Source organism: Callithrix jacchus, chromosome 1, assembly GCF_049354715.1.
Source record: "Callithrix jacchus isolate 240 chromosome 1, calJac240_pri, whole genome shotgun sequence".
NCBI classification, from domain to species: domain Eukaryota; kingdom Metazoa; phylum Chordata; class Mammalia; order Primates; family Cebidae; genus Callithrix; species Callithrix jacchus.
Window position 1 is genome coordinate 111,532,562 of NC_133502.1, and position 15,692 is coordinate 111,548,253.

Genomic DNA, 15,692 nt, shown 5'->3' on the forward strand with positions numbered 1-15,692 from the left:
ATCACAACTCGTCACCAGCAAGGGAACAAAGCTGGACGGAGAATGAGTGTGATGAAATGACAGAATCAGATTTCATAAGGTGGGTAATGAGAAACTTCCATGAGCTAAAAGAGCATGTTCTAAATCAATGCAAAGAAACTAAGAACCTTGAAAAAAGATTTGAGGAAATGATAACAAGAATGGACAACTTAGAGAGGAATATGAGTGAATTGATGGAGCTGAAAAACACAACACGAGAACTTCATGAAGCATGCACAAGTTTCAACAGCCGAATTGACCAAGTAGAAGAAAGGATATCAGAAGTTGAAGATCAACTCAATGAAATAAAACGAGAAGGCAAGATAAGAGAAAAAAGCACAAAAAGGAATGAACAACGTCTCCAAGAAATGTGGGACTATGTGAAGAGACCTAATCTACGTTTGATAGGTGTACCTGAATGTGATGAAGAGAATGAATCCAAGCTGGAAAATAGTCTTCAGGATATTATCCAGGAAAACTTCCCCAACATAGCAAGGCAGGCCAATATTCAAGCCCAGGAATACAGAGAACACCACAAAGATATTCCTCAAGAAGAGCAACCCCAAGGCACATAATCATCAGATTCACCAGGGTTGAAATGAAGGAAAAAAATGCTAAGGGCAGCCAGAGAGTAAGGCTGGGTTACCCACAAAGGGAAGCCCATCAGACTCACAGCAGATCTCTCCACAGAAGTCCTACAAGCCAGAAGAGAGTGGGGGCCAATATTCAATATCCTTAAAGTAAAGAACTTTCAACCTAGAATTTCATATCAAGCCAAACTAAGTTTCATAAGTGAAGGAGAAATATAATCCTTTATGAACAAGCAATAGCTCAGAGATTTCATCAACACCAGGTCTGCCTTACAAGAGCTCCTGAAAGAAGCACTAAACATAGAAAGGAACAACCAGTACCAGCAACTCCAAAAATGTACCAAATGGTAAAGAGAATAGATTAAATGAAGAAACTGCATCAACTAATGGGCAAAACAACCAACTAGCATCAAAATGGCAGGATCAAATTAACACATAACAATATTAACTTTGAATGTAAATGGGCTAAATGCCCCAATCAAAAGAGACAGACTGGCAAATTGGATAAAAAGTCAAAACCCACTGGTGTGCTGTAATCCAGGAAACCCATCTCATGTGCAAGGATACACACAGGCTCAAAATTAAGGGGTGGAGGAAGATTTACCAAGCAAATGGAGAGAGAGAAAAAAAAAAGCAGGAGTTGCAGTCCTATTCTCTGATAAAATAGACTTTAAACCAACAAAAATAAAAAGAGACAAAGAAGGGAATTACATAATGGAAAAAGGATAAATGCAACAAGAAGAGCTAACAATCCTAAATATATACACACCCAATACAGGTGCACCCAGGTACATAAAGCAAGTTCTTAACAACCTATAAAGAGACTTAGACTCCCACACAATAATAGTGGGAGACTTTAACACTCCACTGTCAATATCAGTCAGATCAACAAGACAGAAAATTAAAAAGGATATCCAGGACTTGGACTCAGACCTGGACCAAGCAGACCTACTAGACATTTACAGAACTCTCCACCCTGAATCCACAGAATATACATTCTTCTTGGCACCACATCACACCTACTCTAAAATTGACCATATAATTGGAAGTAAATCAATCCTCAGCAAATGCAAAATAATGGAATTCATAACAAACAATCTCTCAGACCACAGTGCAATCAAATTAGAACCTAGGATTAAGAAACCAACCCAGAACTGCACAACCTCATGGAAACTGAACAACTGGCTCTTAAATGTTGACTGGATAAACAATGAAATGAAGGCAGAAATGAAGATGTTACTCGAAACCAACAAGTTGAAGACACAACATACCAGAATCTCTGGAACAAATTTAAAGCGGTGTCTAGAGGAAAATTTATAGCAATAAATGCCCATGTGAGAAGCAAGGACAGATCTAAAATCAACACCCTATCATCAAAATGGAAAGAGCTAGAGGAGCAAGATCAAAAAAACTCAAAAGCTAGCAGAAGACAGGAAATAACTAAGATCAGAGCAGAACTGAAGAAGATAGAGACATAGAAAACCCTTCGAGAACGATCCAAGATGGCCGATCGCTAACATCCCGAGATTGCAGCTCTCAGGGAAGGTGCGGAGAACTAGACGACGCCACACTTTCAGACAAATTCTGGTCGCTCACGGAGCAGAAGATCCCCCAGTGGAGGAAACACACGGGTGGCCAGTGCGACTCTCGTGGCCGGCGCAGCGGTTCCACCGGCACCTCAGTGCGGCAGCTCTCAGAGCAGAGTAAACAGGTTCGGAGGACCTGCATGGGCCCCCAGCATGACACCAGAGCCCGGCGCAGCGGCTGTGATGGCACCTAGGCGCGGCAGCGCTCGGCGCAGAGTAAACGGGACTGGTTCCCCTTCTGACCGAGGTTTGGAGTCCTGGGAAGGCAGAGTCGCCTACTACGGACACAAGAAGGAAGCCAGACAGGAGAATCCTGGGCAGAAAAGCACCATTAGTTTTAACGCCGCTGCTCTGGCCCTGGGAACTAACAACCTGGACGTCCACTCAAGAGACCTAATCTGAAAGTTGGTAATTTCAAAGACGACAGGAGGATAAATTTACAATGACGGGAAGAAACCAGCATAAAAAAGCTGAGAATACTCAAAGTCAGAACGCCTCTCCATCTAAAGATGATCACAGTTCCACATCGACAATGGAACAAGGCTTGATGGAGAACGAGCGCATTCTGATGACAGAATCACTCTTCAAGGAATGAATAATAACAAACTTCGGTGAGTTAAAAGAACATGTTGTAGCCCAACGTAAAGAAACTAGGAACTTTGAAAAAAGGTTTGATGAAATCCTATTGAGAATAGACAACTTAGAGAGGAGTATGAGTGAATTAATGGAACTGAAGAATACAATACAGGAACTCCGAGAAGGATGCACAGGTTTAAACACTCGAATTGTTCAAGCAGAAGAAGGGATATCAGAGGTCAAAGTCCAACTTAATGAAATAAAACGTGAAGAAAAGATTAGAGAAAAAAGGATAAAAAGGAATGAGCAAAGTCTCCAAGAAATGTGGGACTATGTGAAAAGACCAGATTTACGTTTGATAGGTGTACCTGAATGCGACAGAGAGAATGAATCCAAGCTGGAAAATACCCTTCAGGATATTATTCAGGAAAATTTTCCTGAACTAGCAAAGCAGGTAAACATTCAACCCCAGGTAATACAGAGAACACCACAAAGATATTCCTCAAGAAGAGCAACCCCAAGGCACATAATCGTTAGATTCACCAGGGTTGAAACGAAGGAGAAAATACTAAGGGCAGCCAGAGAGAAATGTCAGGTTACCCACAAAGGCAAGCCTATCAGACTTACAGTAGATCTCTCAGCAGAAACTCTACAAGCCAGAAGAGAGTGGGGGCCAATATTCAACATCCTCAAAGAACAGAACCTTCAGCCCAGAATTTCATATCCAGCCAAACTAAGCTTCACAACTGAAGGAAAAATAAAATCTTTTATGAACAAGCAAGAACTCAGAGATTTTATTACCACCAGGCCTGCTTTACAAGAGCTTCTGAAAGAAGCATTACACACAGAAAGAAACAACCAGTATTAGCGTTTCTAAAAATACACCAAAAAGTAAAGAGCACCAACATAAAGAAGAATTTACACCAACGAATGGATAAAACAGCCAGTCAACATCAAATGGCAGTAACCCTAAATTTAAATTGACTAAATCCCCCAATCAAAACACACAGCCAAAACCCAATGGCATGTTACATCCAGACCTGTTTCACATGCAAGGATACACAAAGGCTCAAAACAAAGGGATGGAGAAAGATTTACCAACCAAATGGAGAGCAAAAATAAATAATAAATAAATAATAAGCAGGAGTTGCAATTCTCTTATCGGAGAAAATAGATTTTAAAGCAACAAAGATATAGTGGTAAAAGGATCAATGCAACAATAAGAGCTAACGATCCTAACACCCAGATACGAGACTTAGATTCAATGAGACAGAAAATTAATAAGGATATCAAGGACTCGAACTCAGATCCGGAACAAGTAAACTTAATAAATATTTATAGAGCTCTCCACTTCAAATACACAAAATATACATTCTTGTCAATACCACATCACACCTACCCATAAGTTTAAATGAAACATTGATTGGCCATTATTGATACCCAATTTTTTTCAAAATAAAGCAATATTTCCATTTACTCTCCCTCTTTCTCTTCCTCTTTCTTCCTTGCCTTTACTTATTTTTTTTTTTTCTTTCCTTCTCTCAAAAAAAAAAAAAAAAAAGAAATCAACTTGTAAACCTCTATATCCAGGTCGGCAATGTCTCTCTCATTGCTTGATTTCCTTCCTTCCCTTCCCTCCCTCCCTCCCCGCTTCCTCCCTTCCTTCCTTCCTTCATCCCTTCCTTCCTCCCTACCGTCCTTCTTCCCTCCCTTCCTGCTTTCCTCCCCACCAAAAAAAAAAAAAAAAAAAAAAAAAGAAAACCCTTCAAAAAATCAATAAACCCAGGAGCTGGTTTTTTGAAAAGATCAACAAAATAGACCACTAGCCAGATTAATAAAAAAGAAAAGAGAGAAGAATCAAATAGATGCAATAAAACATGATAAAGGGGATATCACCACAGATTCCACAGAAATACAAACTACCATCAAAGATTACTACAAACAACTCTATGCATATAAACCAGTAAACCTGAAAGAAATTGATAAATTCCTGGACACATGAACCCTCCCAAGCCTAAACCAGGAAGAAGTTGAAACCCTGGATAGACCAATAACAAAGGCTGAAGTTGACGCAGCAATTAAGAGCCTACCAACCAAAAAAAGCCCAGGTCCAGATGGGTTCACAGCTGAATTCTTCCAGACATACAAAGAGGAGCTGGTACCACTCCTTCTGAAACAATTCCAAACAATCCAAAAACAGGGAATCCTTCCCAAATCATTTTATGAGACGCACATAATCCTGGTACCAAAACCCAGCAGAAAAGAAAACATTCAGGCCAATATCCATGATGAACATAGATGCAAAAATATTCAATAAACTACTGGCAAACCGACTGCAACAGTACATCAAAAAGCTTATCTATCACGATCAGGTAGGCTTCATCCTCATATGCAAGTCTGTAAACATAATCCATCACATAAACAGAACCAAAGACAAAAACCACATGATTATCTCAACAGATGCAGAGAAGACCTTTGACAAAATTCAACAGCCCTTTATGCTAAAAACCGTCAATAAACTAGGTATCGATGGAATGTATCTCAAAATAATAAAAGCTATTTACTACAAAGCCACAGCCAATATCATACTGAATGGGCAAAAACTGGAATCATTCCCTTTGAAATCTGGCAGTAGACAAGGATGCCCTCTTTCACCACTCCTATTCAATATAATATTTCAAATTCTATCCAGAGCAATTGGGCAAGAAAAAGAAATAAAGTATATTCAGTTAGGAAAAGAAGAAGTCAAATTGTCTCTATTTGCAGACAACATGATTGTGTATTTAGAAGACCCCATCATCTCAGCCCAAAATCTCCTGATACTGATAAGCAACTCAGCAAAGTCTCAGGATACAAAATCAATATGCAGAAATCACAAGCATTCCTATACATCAATAACAGACTTCAAGAGAGCCAAATCAAGAAGAAACTGCCATTCGCAATTGCTACAAAGGAATATAATATATATATTATATATATATATATATATATAAAATATAATTATACCTAGGAATACAACTAAGAAAGGTTGTAAAGTATCTCTTCAAGGAGAACTACAAACCACTGCTCAAGGAAATAATAGAGGACACAAACAGATGGAAAAATATTCCATGCTCATGGTTAGAAAGAATCAATATTGTGAAAATGGCCATACTGCCCAAAGTAATTTATAGATTCAATGCTATCCCCATCAAGCTACCAATGACCCTCTTCTAAGGGCTGGAAATAACCACTTTAAACTTCATATGGAACCAAAGAGAGCCTGCATAGCCAAGTCAATTATAAGCCAAAAGAACAAAGCTGGAGGCATCACGCTACCAGACTTAAAACTATACTACAAGGCTACAGTAACCAAAACAGCATGGTACTGATACCAACACAGAGATATAGACCAATGGAACAGAACAGAGGCCTTGGCAGCAATGCCACACATCTACAACCATCTGATCTTTGACAAACCTGATAAAGACAAGCAATGGGGAAAGGATTCCTTGTTTAATAAATGATGTTGGGAAAACTGGCTAGCAGTGTGCAGAAAGCAGAAACTGGACCTCTTCCTGACACCTTACACTAAAATTAACTCCAGATGGATTAAAGACTTAAACATAAGACCTAACACCATAAAAAGCCTAGAACAAAACCCAGGCAAAACCATTCAGGACATAGGCATAGGCAAGGACTTCATGACTCAAACACCAAAAGCATTGGCAACAAAAGCCAAAATAGACAAATGGGATCTAATTAAACTCCAGAGTTTCTGTATAGCAAAAGAAACAATCATTAGAGCTAACTGGCAACCAACAGACTGGGAAAAAGTTTTTGCAATCTACCCATCTGACAAAGGGCTAATATCCAGAATTGACAAAGAACTAAAACAGATTTACAAGAAAAAAACAAACAAACCCATTCAAAAGTGGGCAAAGGACATGAACAGACACTTTTCAAAAGAAGACATATATGAGGCCAACAAACATGAAAAAATGCTCATCAACACTGGTCACTACAGAAATGCAAATAAAAACCACATTGAGATACTATCTCACACCAGTTAGAATGGTGATCATTAAATAATATGGAGACAGCAGATGCTGGAGAGGATGTGGTGAAGTAGGAAGACCACTGTTGTTGGGAGTGTAAATTAATTCAACCATTGTGGAAGACAGTGTGGTGATTCCTTAAGGACCTAGAAATAGAAATTCCATTTGACCAGCAATCCCATTACTGGGTATATACCCAAAGGATTATAAATCATTCTGTGATAAAGACACATGCACACGTATGTTCATTGTGGCACTGTTTACAATAGCAAAGACCTGGAACCAACTCAAATGCCCATCGATGATAGACTGGATAAGGAAAATGTGGCACATATACACCACGGAATACTATGCAGCCATAAAAAATGATGATTTAGTGTCCTTTGTAGGGACGAGGATGAATCTGGAAAGCATCATTCTCAGCAAACTGACACAAGAACAGAAAATCAAACACCACATGTTCTCACTCATAGGTGGTTGTTGAATAATGAGAACACAGGGACACAGGGAGGTGAGCATCACACACTGGGTTCTCTTGGGGGGAACTAGGGGAGGCAGAGCAGGTGATAGGGAGATGGGGAGGGATAATATGGGGAGAAATGCCAGATATAGGTGATGGGGATGGAGACAGTAAACACACTGCCATGTGTGTACCTATGCAACAATCCTGCATGTTCTACACATGTACCCCAAAACCTAAATTGCAATAAAAAATATATATATTTATATAAAAATATATAAATATATTTAAACATATATATTTATTTATATATATTTTATATTTATATATATTTTTTATATTTATATATATATATATATATATATGGGAGGGTAGGAAGACTGTTGTAGAGACAAGGATGTGCTGAGGTACAGAGGAGGTTTTGGAAAATTGCTATAGCCAACCAAATTTTGGAATAAATGGTACTACTATATCTGGATGATTTATAGTAAAAAACATTGCTTGCTTTGTCTGTCTACTTGATTAATAACCCTTGCCTTTGTCTTTTGGTTTATAATCCTACACTTGGAATAAGTAAGTCTCATTCCACAGTTTATTCTTTCTGCCTTCAGAAAAGCACATCTTCCCTATTTTGGAAAGAAACAAACTAACCCCTGGACCTCTCCCAAACTCTTTGTTGCAGCCTGTTTCCCCTTCCAAAGACTTTTCTGTATCTTTTTTTTGGGTTCACATTTATGTCCCCCTTCAGAATGATGTTTTCATGATCTCATCATTTAATGATATAGTTCCATTTTAAAAAATTCAAATGCAGACCTTTGCATTTATCTGTATTACAACTCAGTCCTTATCCTATCAGCCCACACCAGTCCTGTTTAGTGCAATAAACTGTGACAAATACTTCAAGCTTCCCAATTAAATTCAACAAATTTCTTATACCTCTCAGCTTGGTTATATCGGTAAATTGATCCTGCCACAGATATAATAGGCATTTGGTAACTGTGCTAAGGGTTTTTAAATACTTTTTCATCTAATCTTCAAAATCTCTCTACAGGGGAGATTGTTATCCTCATTAAACTGATGAGGAAACAGAGGCTTAGAAAATCTAAATAAACTTTCTTGGCGAAAGCTGTGATGGAAAGAAACCTGGGTGGTCTAAACTCTAAGTTCTTAAACCCTTGGCCATGAATTTCCAGTCATGGCTTTACATCAAACCACCTAAAAAAATGTTAAAAAGATATAGAAGCCAGTGCCCGATCTCACACTTGCCAGGATTGGGGCTGGTTTGGGCATAGCAGTCAAGAATCACGGCTGCCATGCTGGCTGACACTTGGAAGGACCAAAGCTCAAGACACTACACACAGGCCCCATAGTCAACACCTAACTGTTATTTTTTCCCATTGGATCTTGCCACAAAGTGTTGAATCTAAATGTGTTACCCTACAGCTCGCATTTCTTGTTTCTTCATATTGTTTGAAAGAATGTCCTGAGGGCCGGGCACAGTGGCTCACGCCTGCAATCTCAGCACTTTGGGAGGCTGAGGTGGGTGGATCACAAGGTCAGGAGATAGAGACCTTCCGATTGGTCAACATGGTGAAACCTTGTCTCTACTAAAAATACAAAAAAATTAGCTGGGTGTGGTGGTGCATGCCTGTAATCCCAGCTACTCAGGAGGCTGAGGCAGGAGAATCACTTGAACCAGGGAGTCGGAGGTTGCAGTGACTTGAGATTGCGCCACTGCACTCCAGCCTGGTGACAGAGCAAGACTCTGTCACACACACACACACACACACACACACACACACACACACAAGAATGTCCTGAAAGACTTGGTCAAATTCCTTGGAATTCTTTTTATCATTATCAAAGAATAGGGGAAATTTCCTGAAATGTTTGCCTTGAGGAGCAAATTTCTAGCTATGCCACTATCAGGAATCACATAAAGAGCTCAAAAGTTCTGTAATCCACAGAGTGAGAAAAGCTCAACATTCTAGGTAGTATTGACTTGAAATCATGTGTTAGTGATGAGAGGCTTTCACGTTCTGAATGACAGAAGGCAAGTTGCTTCCTCTTTCTATGTGGGTAGACAGAGGATTTCTCAATTCTATAGGCCTATGAATAATATATGCCTTGTCCACCTCATCTTCCATACTCATATCTCTAATATTAAGAATCTGGTCACCCCCAAAAAATCCTCAATATTCACTAATTCCAAATGGCTTTTCCCTGCAAACAGGCTGTGGACAGTAACAGATACCATGCCTGTTACATAAGCATATCACTGCAAAATTTAGAAACATCACTTATAATGAAAGTAACACTGTTTCAGGGTCCTAAAAGAAGCTTTTTTTTTTCCCTCACAAAAGATAATGTTTGCATTTCCACAGTTCAGATGCTTTTAGTTTAACCAGGATATTAAGGCCATCTTCATCTCTTCTTCATTGTGTGGGTCTGTGTTCTAGCTTTTATCCAAGTATCAGTTTCTGTTTGCTGGAAAAAAGAACTCTTTTCGAAGTCTTTAACTGCCGCCTTGATATTCTAAGTCATTGAGTCACAACTAGTAATTAGAAATTCTAATTAATTTTGCCTATATATTGCCTATGAAGCAGTAGCTGTAGGAATGCAATTTTCCTGCAAATCTCTTCCTCTTACACAGCTCATTATTTACTTTGAAAGAGTCAGGGTGAATTCAAGTCATTTCCTATGCTGCTATCATTTGCTTAAAGACCTTTTGCAGTGGGTATTATGTAAGAAGAAATACAAGAGATGCTTTGGTGAGGTTTATTTAAACAAACCATTAAACAAACAAGACAGACTTGAGTAGCAGCATCACTTGTGTATGGGGAAACAGGAGCTATGAATGCATCACTTCATTTAGGTTGACGCTAATACTTGAAAAATAATAAGAAAGAGGGCTAATACTTGAAAAAAGCCCTATACAGTCTGGTGAGCCTTTGGCCTCACCTTTTACCAGTGCTCCCTTCTTCAGTGTCCTCCAGCCACAGTGAGCTCATTCCTAATCCTTCAACTTGCCAAACACATTTCCTTCTCAAAGTCTTTGCCTTCAGGAGTCCCTCTGCCTGAAATTATTTTCCCAGATAGTCTTGGGACTGGCTCATTCTCATCCTTCAGATCTCTGCTCAAATGCCACTTATTCTAGGAAGTTGCTCCTGGCCACCCTAAAGTGGCACACCCCCTCTTCACTTTCTACTACTTTTCTTTGTTATTATGTATATGAAGGCAGAAAATTATGCATTTTCTTAGTGGCAATTACACATCCTGCACATTATGCAAGTAAATTGTTTTTTGTTTGTCTGCTTGTTTCTTGCTTTTGTTGCTTTCATCAGAATACAGTCCAGCAGGGCAAGGAGTGTGTGGGGTCCTTTTCACCTAGTATCTCTGGGAACCTACAGGCCAGCACCTAGTAGACACTCAGTAAATATTTGAATAAATGAATGAGGCCCTTTGGCAGCCTGGAAGCCCGTCACAGACATGGTCTCCACCCTCTCCTGGGCTACACCAGGCCACACCGGTAAAGGCCTAGAGAAACATTAGCTAGGCCTTACCGCCAACCCGCAGACAGCTGGGCGCTTCATCCCACCCTCACCCCTTTCCAGCCAATATGCCTGATCTGAGTCAAGCGATCCAGGCTGCACTGTCGCGAAACAGCGCGAGTGAGCGCGTTGTCCTCACCCCCTGGCGCCACTTCCCCTCGGCCTAGCAGCCTGGACTGGGGAAGCACAGGACTGCTGTATCCGGAATGTGGAAGCAAAAGCAGAAAGCTGACAAGTGTGCGGGGAGGGGGTCTCAGCGTGGAGGCACCCCGGCCTCCTCCCTTGCAGGCTGAGCGCTGGGGACGCCGGCCAGGCTGACTCACTCCCGGCCGCTTCCTGGGCGGGCGGCGGCCACACATACACCCGCCCATCTATGGAGGGCCGGGCCCAGCGCCGCCACCTAGCTCCCGCCGGGCCCCAGTGCTTGGCTGGGCGTCGCCGCCTTAACTTCCTTGCGCGCTCACGTCCAGGGGCAGTCCCGGGAATCTCCACGCGCGCCCGCCGGCTTCCAGAGAGGGCGCCGCCCTGCCTGGACCCCACCTGCGACTCTCGCGGCCGGCGCTGAGCGGCGCACGCGCAGTGCGGGACGCTCCTCTGGTCTCCCGCAGCCTCCGGTCCGGCCCAGTCCGGGAAACTGTAGGCCAACCGAGAGGCTGAGTTCCAAGCTAATAGGTCGCCCAAGCCACTGTCTCCCGCGGCGTTGAGAAGACGGTGTGGCCCAGGAGAGGGTGGAGACAGCGACTCTGACGGGCTTCCCGGCTGCCACAAGTGGGAGTGGTGTGGAGCTGCAGGAAGGAGAGGAAGAGGAGCAGAAGAGGGCAGCAGCGGACGCCGCTAACGACCTCCCTCGGCGCAGACAGGCTGGGCTGGCGCCCGGCTCGCTCGGGTGTTCGCGCCGCCGCCTCGGCGTTTCGGCCCCTCCGACCCCTGGGACCGGGCTTGCGGCACGCGTCAGGGCGGAGAGCTGCCGCGGCTCAGGGAGAGGCCTGGTTCTTGCCGCCGAGGGATGTGAGTGGGAGCTGAGCCCGAACTGGAGGGCACCCGAGGGCCCAGCCTGGAGGTCCGTCGGAGCTGTGTCCGCCTCGGGGCTTCGCAGACCTTGGCCCGCCGGGTAGGAGCCGCCCCTGCCGGCTCGAGGGCGCGCTCTGGTCGCCTGATCCGGGTTGCCGGTAGGTGTTATAGCTGCCTGGCTTCTGTCTGGGTGGGGGGTGGCAGTTGTCTCTCAACCCCCTTCCTACCTTCTAATCCCGCCTCCCCACCCCCTGCGAGTGGCAGCAAACTTCTGAGCCAGAAAAATCTTCCTCTTTAAGACGACACGTAGAACAAGTCTTTGCTAGTGATATTTGCTTCCTTTTGTGTCTTATAATTCCCGCACCCCTCCACCTCCTTATTCCTTTTAAAAATTTTCTAGACAGCTAAACAGCCTAGGAAAAACATCTATTTTCCCTGAATTTATGTAGTAATAGTAACTGCTGCTTCTTTTTTTTTTAGGTTTTAGAAGCAGGCAACAGGAACAAGATGTGAACTGTTTCTCTTCTGCAGAAAAAGAGGCTCTTCCTTCTCCCGCGACGGTGGGTGTGCTGTCCTTTATCGCTGCAGTAAAGGCGAGGGTGTCGCGAGCTGGGAGTGCGGGCGTAGGAAGGCTGGAAACGTGTGAAGACAGGCAGGGCTCATTGTTGCTTACTCCTCTGAAAATGCCAGTGCTAAACTTTTCATGTTGATCTGGGAGAGTAATTTTGGGGTGTTTTGTTGTTCGTCCTGGATCCTTTAAGAAACATTTTTTCCTGGCTTTACACATACCATGACTTTGCAGAGAAACGTAAAACGTTGTCCATTACCCTTTCTCCTTGAGCAGCTAGAGATTCTTAATCCTTCAAAGAGGACTATTTCCAAGCAATAAGAGATAGCTTTTGGAAGAACACGTTAGCTATTCTTGCTGTGGTTTCTGCTGCTACACTGAATGCTTCCTGATGGTTTTATCTGCCTAAGCTAGCTGTGTCGGTTGAATTTACCCAGTTTGTTTTCCGGTAATTACTAATATGTCAGGAGAAACTCCTTTTCTCTGAATGAAAGTGTAGGGGCGGCTATGTCATAGAGGGAGGGCGAAATATGGAGAAGGAAACTAGAAATGGGAATAAGGGAGATGATTGCTTTTGGTTTCATAGTAAGTTTGTACAGTGAATTTTTGGGCTACTGCAAATAAAGATTTTGTATTCCTTCTCCAGAATGCTTGGGACCAGAAGTGTTTCGGATTTAGATTTTGGAATGTCTGCATATACATAATGAGATATCTTGGGGATGGGACTCAAGTGTAAATACGAAATTCATTTATGTTTAATGCACACGTTATTACACAGCCACTAAGTCATTTTATGCAATATTTTTGTGCATTAAAGTTTGTATTAAGTAATTATGTGTGGAATTTTCCCCTTGTGGCATCATGTTGGTGCTCAAAATGTTTCAGATTTTGGAGCTTTTCAGATTAGGGATGTTCAGCTTATATTTTGATATAACACTTAGAACATTTGAAGGTGAATAATCAACTTTTCCCTCCCTTCCGTCATCTGCCTCACCTTATACCACTTTGTGTGGGAATCGCTTGTACATACATTTGTCTGTTGGTGTGTAATGTATGTACAAACCGGATGTATCCAGCACTTGCCTTAATAGTACATGTATTTTCCTGAATAGGAAAGTTGCAGGTGACTAGAAGAGCACACCGTGCTTGTTTTTGCTCTAACTGAATATCCTGTATTTGCAACTTATAGTATGTTTTAGGGACTCATTAGGGATTTTTTTTTGTACCTTTGGTCATTTGAGACAGATGTCTCAGATAAGGGATTATGAGATTGTCACCTGGCTATTGCTGAAAGGTGGGATGCTTTTGAGGCAGAATAGGAAAGTACATTGGCTTTGGAGTGAGATCTGGATTTGAATCCTAGTGTTTTTGTCACTTAAGAGTTGTATTATTTATGGCTGGGCATGATAACTCATTCCTGTAATCCCAGCACTTTGGGAGGCTGGGGCTGGAGAATCATTTGAGGTGATGAGTTCGAGACCAGCCTGTCCAACATGGTGAAACCCCATCTCTACTAAAAATAGAAAAGTTAGCCAGGTGTGGTGACACACACCTGTAATGCCAGCTACATGGGAAGCTGAGGCAGGAGGATTGCTTGAACTTGGGAGGTGGTGGTTGCAGTGAGCCGAGATGGTACCACTGCACTCTAGTGAGACTGTCTCAAAAAAAAAAGAGATATATTGTTTACGACTCTTTTAGCTTCTCTTCCTTATAAGATTGTTGTGAGAATTGGGTAAGACACAGGCAAAGTTGTAAATTTCTTAGCTCTTATAAAAGTCTTGGCTACTGTTCATGGCTGGGCAGGCAAAGGAGATTCAGAGAAGGGCAGAATGACTGCATAAGGTGATCTCCCAGCCACTAGTGTTTCTTCCTTTCTAGTATAAAGAGATAAAGAACTTTAAGGTCTTGAAATGGTGAGGGTGTATTATAGCCTTTGTGTGAAAAGGTTTGAATTATTTTTCTTTTTTGAGACAGAGTTTCACTGTTGTTACCCAGGCTGGAGTGCAATGGCGCGATCTTGGCTCACCGCAACCTCCGCCTGCTGGGTTCAGGCAATTCTCCTGCCTCAGTCTCCTGAGTAGCTGGGATTACAGGCACGCGCCACCATGCCCAGCTAATTTTTTGTATTTTGAGTAGAGACGGGGTTTCACCATGTTGACCAGGATGGTCTGGATCTCTTGACCTCGTGATCCACCCGCCTCGGCCTCCCAAAGTGCTGGGATTACAGGCATGAGCCACCGCGCCCGGCCGGGTTTGAGTTTTATCTCTTTGCTTGAACCACCATCGTGCTGCCCCTACCAGTTATTATGCTGCCCCCTTGTGGTCAACTGTGCTAAGAACTTTCTTTTGCTCCTTTTCCATTTTGTTTCCTACCCACTCCCCACTCCCTTTTAGAACCCTCCTGTTGGCTCCCAGTTTCCCAAACTGTGTGCTGAGGTCCCCAGAGCACCTCAGGCTTCAACTTTTGTTTTGAGGTAGTTCATGGTTTCAACATTATATACCTACACCCCTTTCTACAATGTCATGTCTTTGTAAAGATGTATTTTCAGAGGTTGCTCTGATAAAAAGCAACTACTACATGAATATGTGAATGTAGAACAGGGAATGACAGTGTGGTATTGTCCAATTTGATTCTAAGGTTTGATAAGTTCTACAGTGCTCAACAGACACTAAGTTGTAAGGACATAACTACTAATTAAGTTGTTTGAACCTATTTCTTTTGGCCTAGGAGTGTCATGAAAAAATTGCTAAGACTCAGGGCCCCCAGAAAGGGTTTGGAAACTTCTGCTTTAGCTTTTAGTTTGCTTTTCTGATAAAATTATTGATACAAAGCTAGTACCAGCTGATCATGGCTTAATATATTTCCTCTTCTATGTAATATGTTTATAACTTCTGCCCAGTTCTTTGATTTTAAAATTAATCCTATTGCTAACTTGTTGTAATGGTCACTTCCTGGTTTTTCCTGTACTGGTGGTCTGCTTCTATTTCTGATTCTCTCCTTAAACTCAGAATGTTCCAGGTGAAAGTTATCATTTTCTACTCTTTTTTTTTTTTGGGGTAAGACAGACTCTTGCTCTTCCAGGCTGGAGTACAGTTTCACAATCTTGGCTCACTGCAACCTCCGCCTCCTGGGTTCAAGTGATTCTTCTGCCTCAGCCTCCCGAGTAGCTGGGACTACAGGTGCATGCCACCATGCCCAGCTAATTTTTGTATTTTTAGTAGAGACAGGGTTTCACCATATTGGCCAGGCTGGTCTCAAACTCCTGACCTTATGATTCACCTGCCTTGGCTTCCC

At 42.3% G+C, this 15,692-nt stretch overlaps 1 protein-coding gene across 5 annotated transcripts in view; it reads left to right on the plus strand.

Annotated features, from left to right (window-relative positions):
- Positions 1 to 11,441: 11,441 nt before the first annotated feature.
- The window catches only part of JAK2 (Janus kinase 2), a 122,950-nt gene continuing 118,699 nt past the window's right edge, over positions 11,442 to 15,692 (plus strand). For 4 of the 5 annotated variants that reach the window (XM_054255936.2, XM_078349413.1, XM_002742906.7 and 1 more), the window contains exons 1-2: positions 11,442 to 11,987; positions 12,310 to 12,389. The gene's annotated coding sequence lies outside the window, so the exon portion shown is untranslated. The remainder of the gene's footprint in view (positions 11,988 to 12,309; positions 12,390 to 15,692) is intronic. The other variant, XM_017973423.4, reaches the window with a different exon arrangement.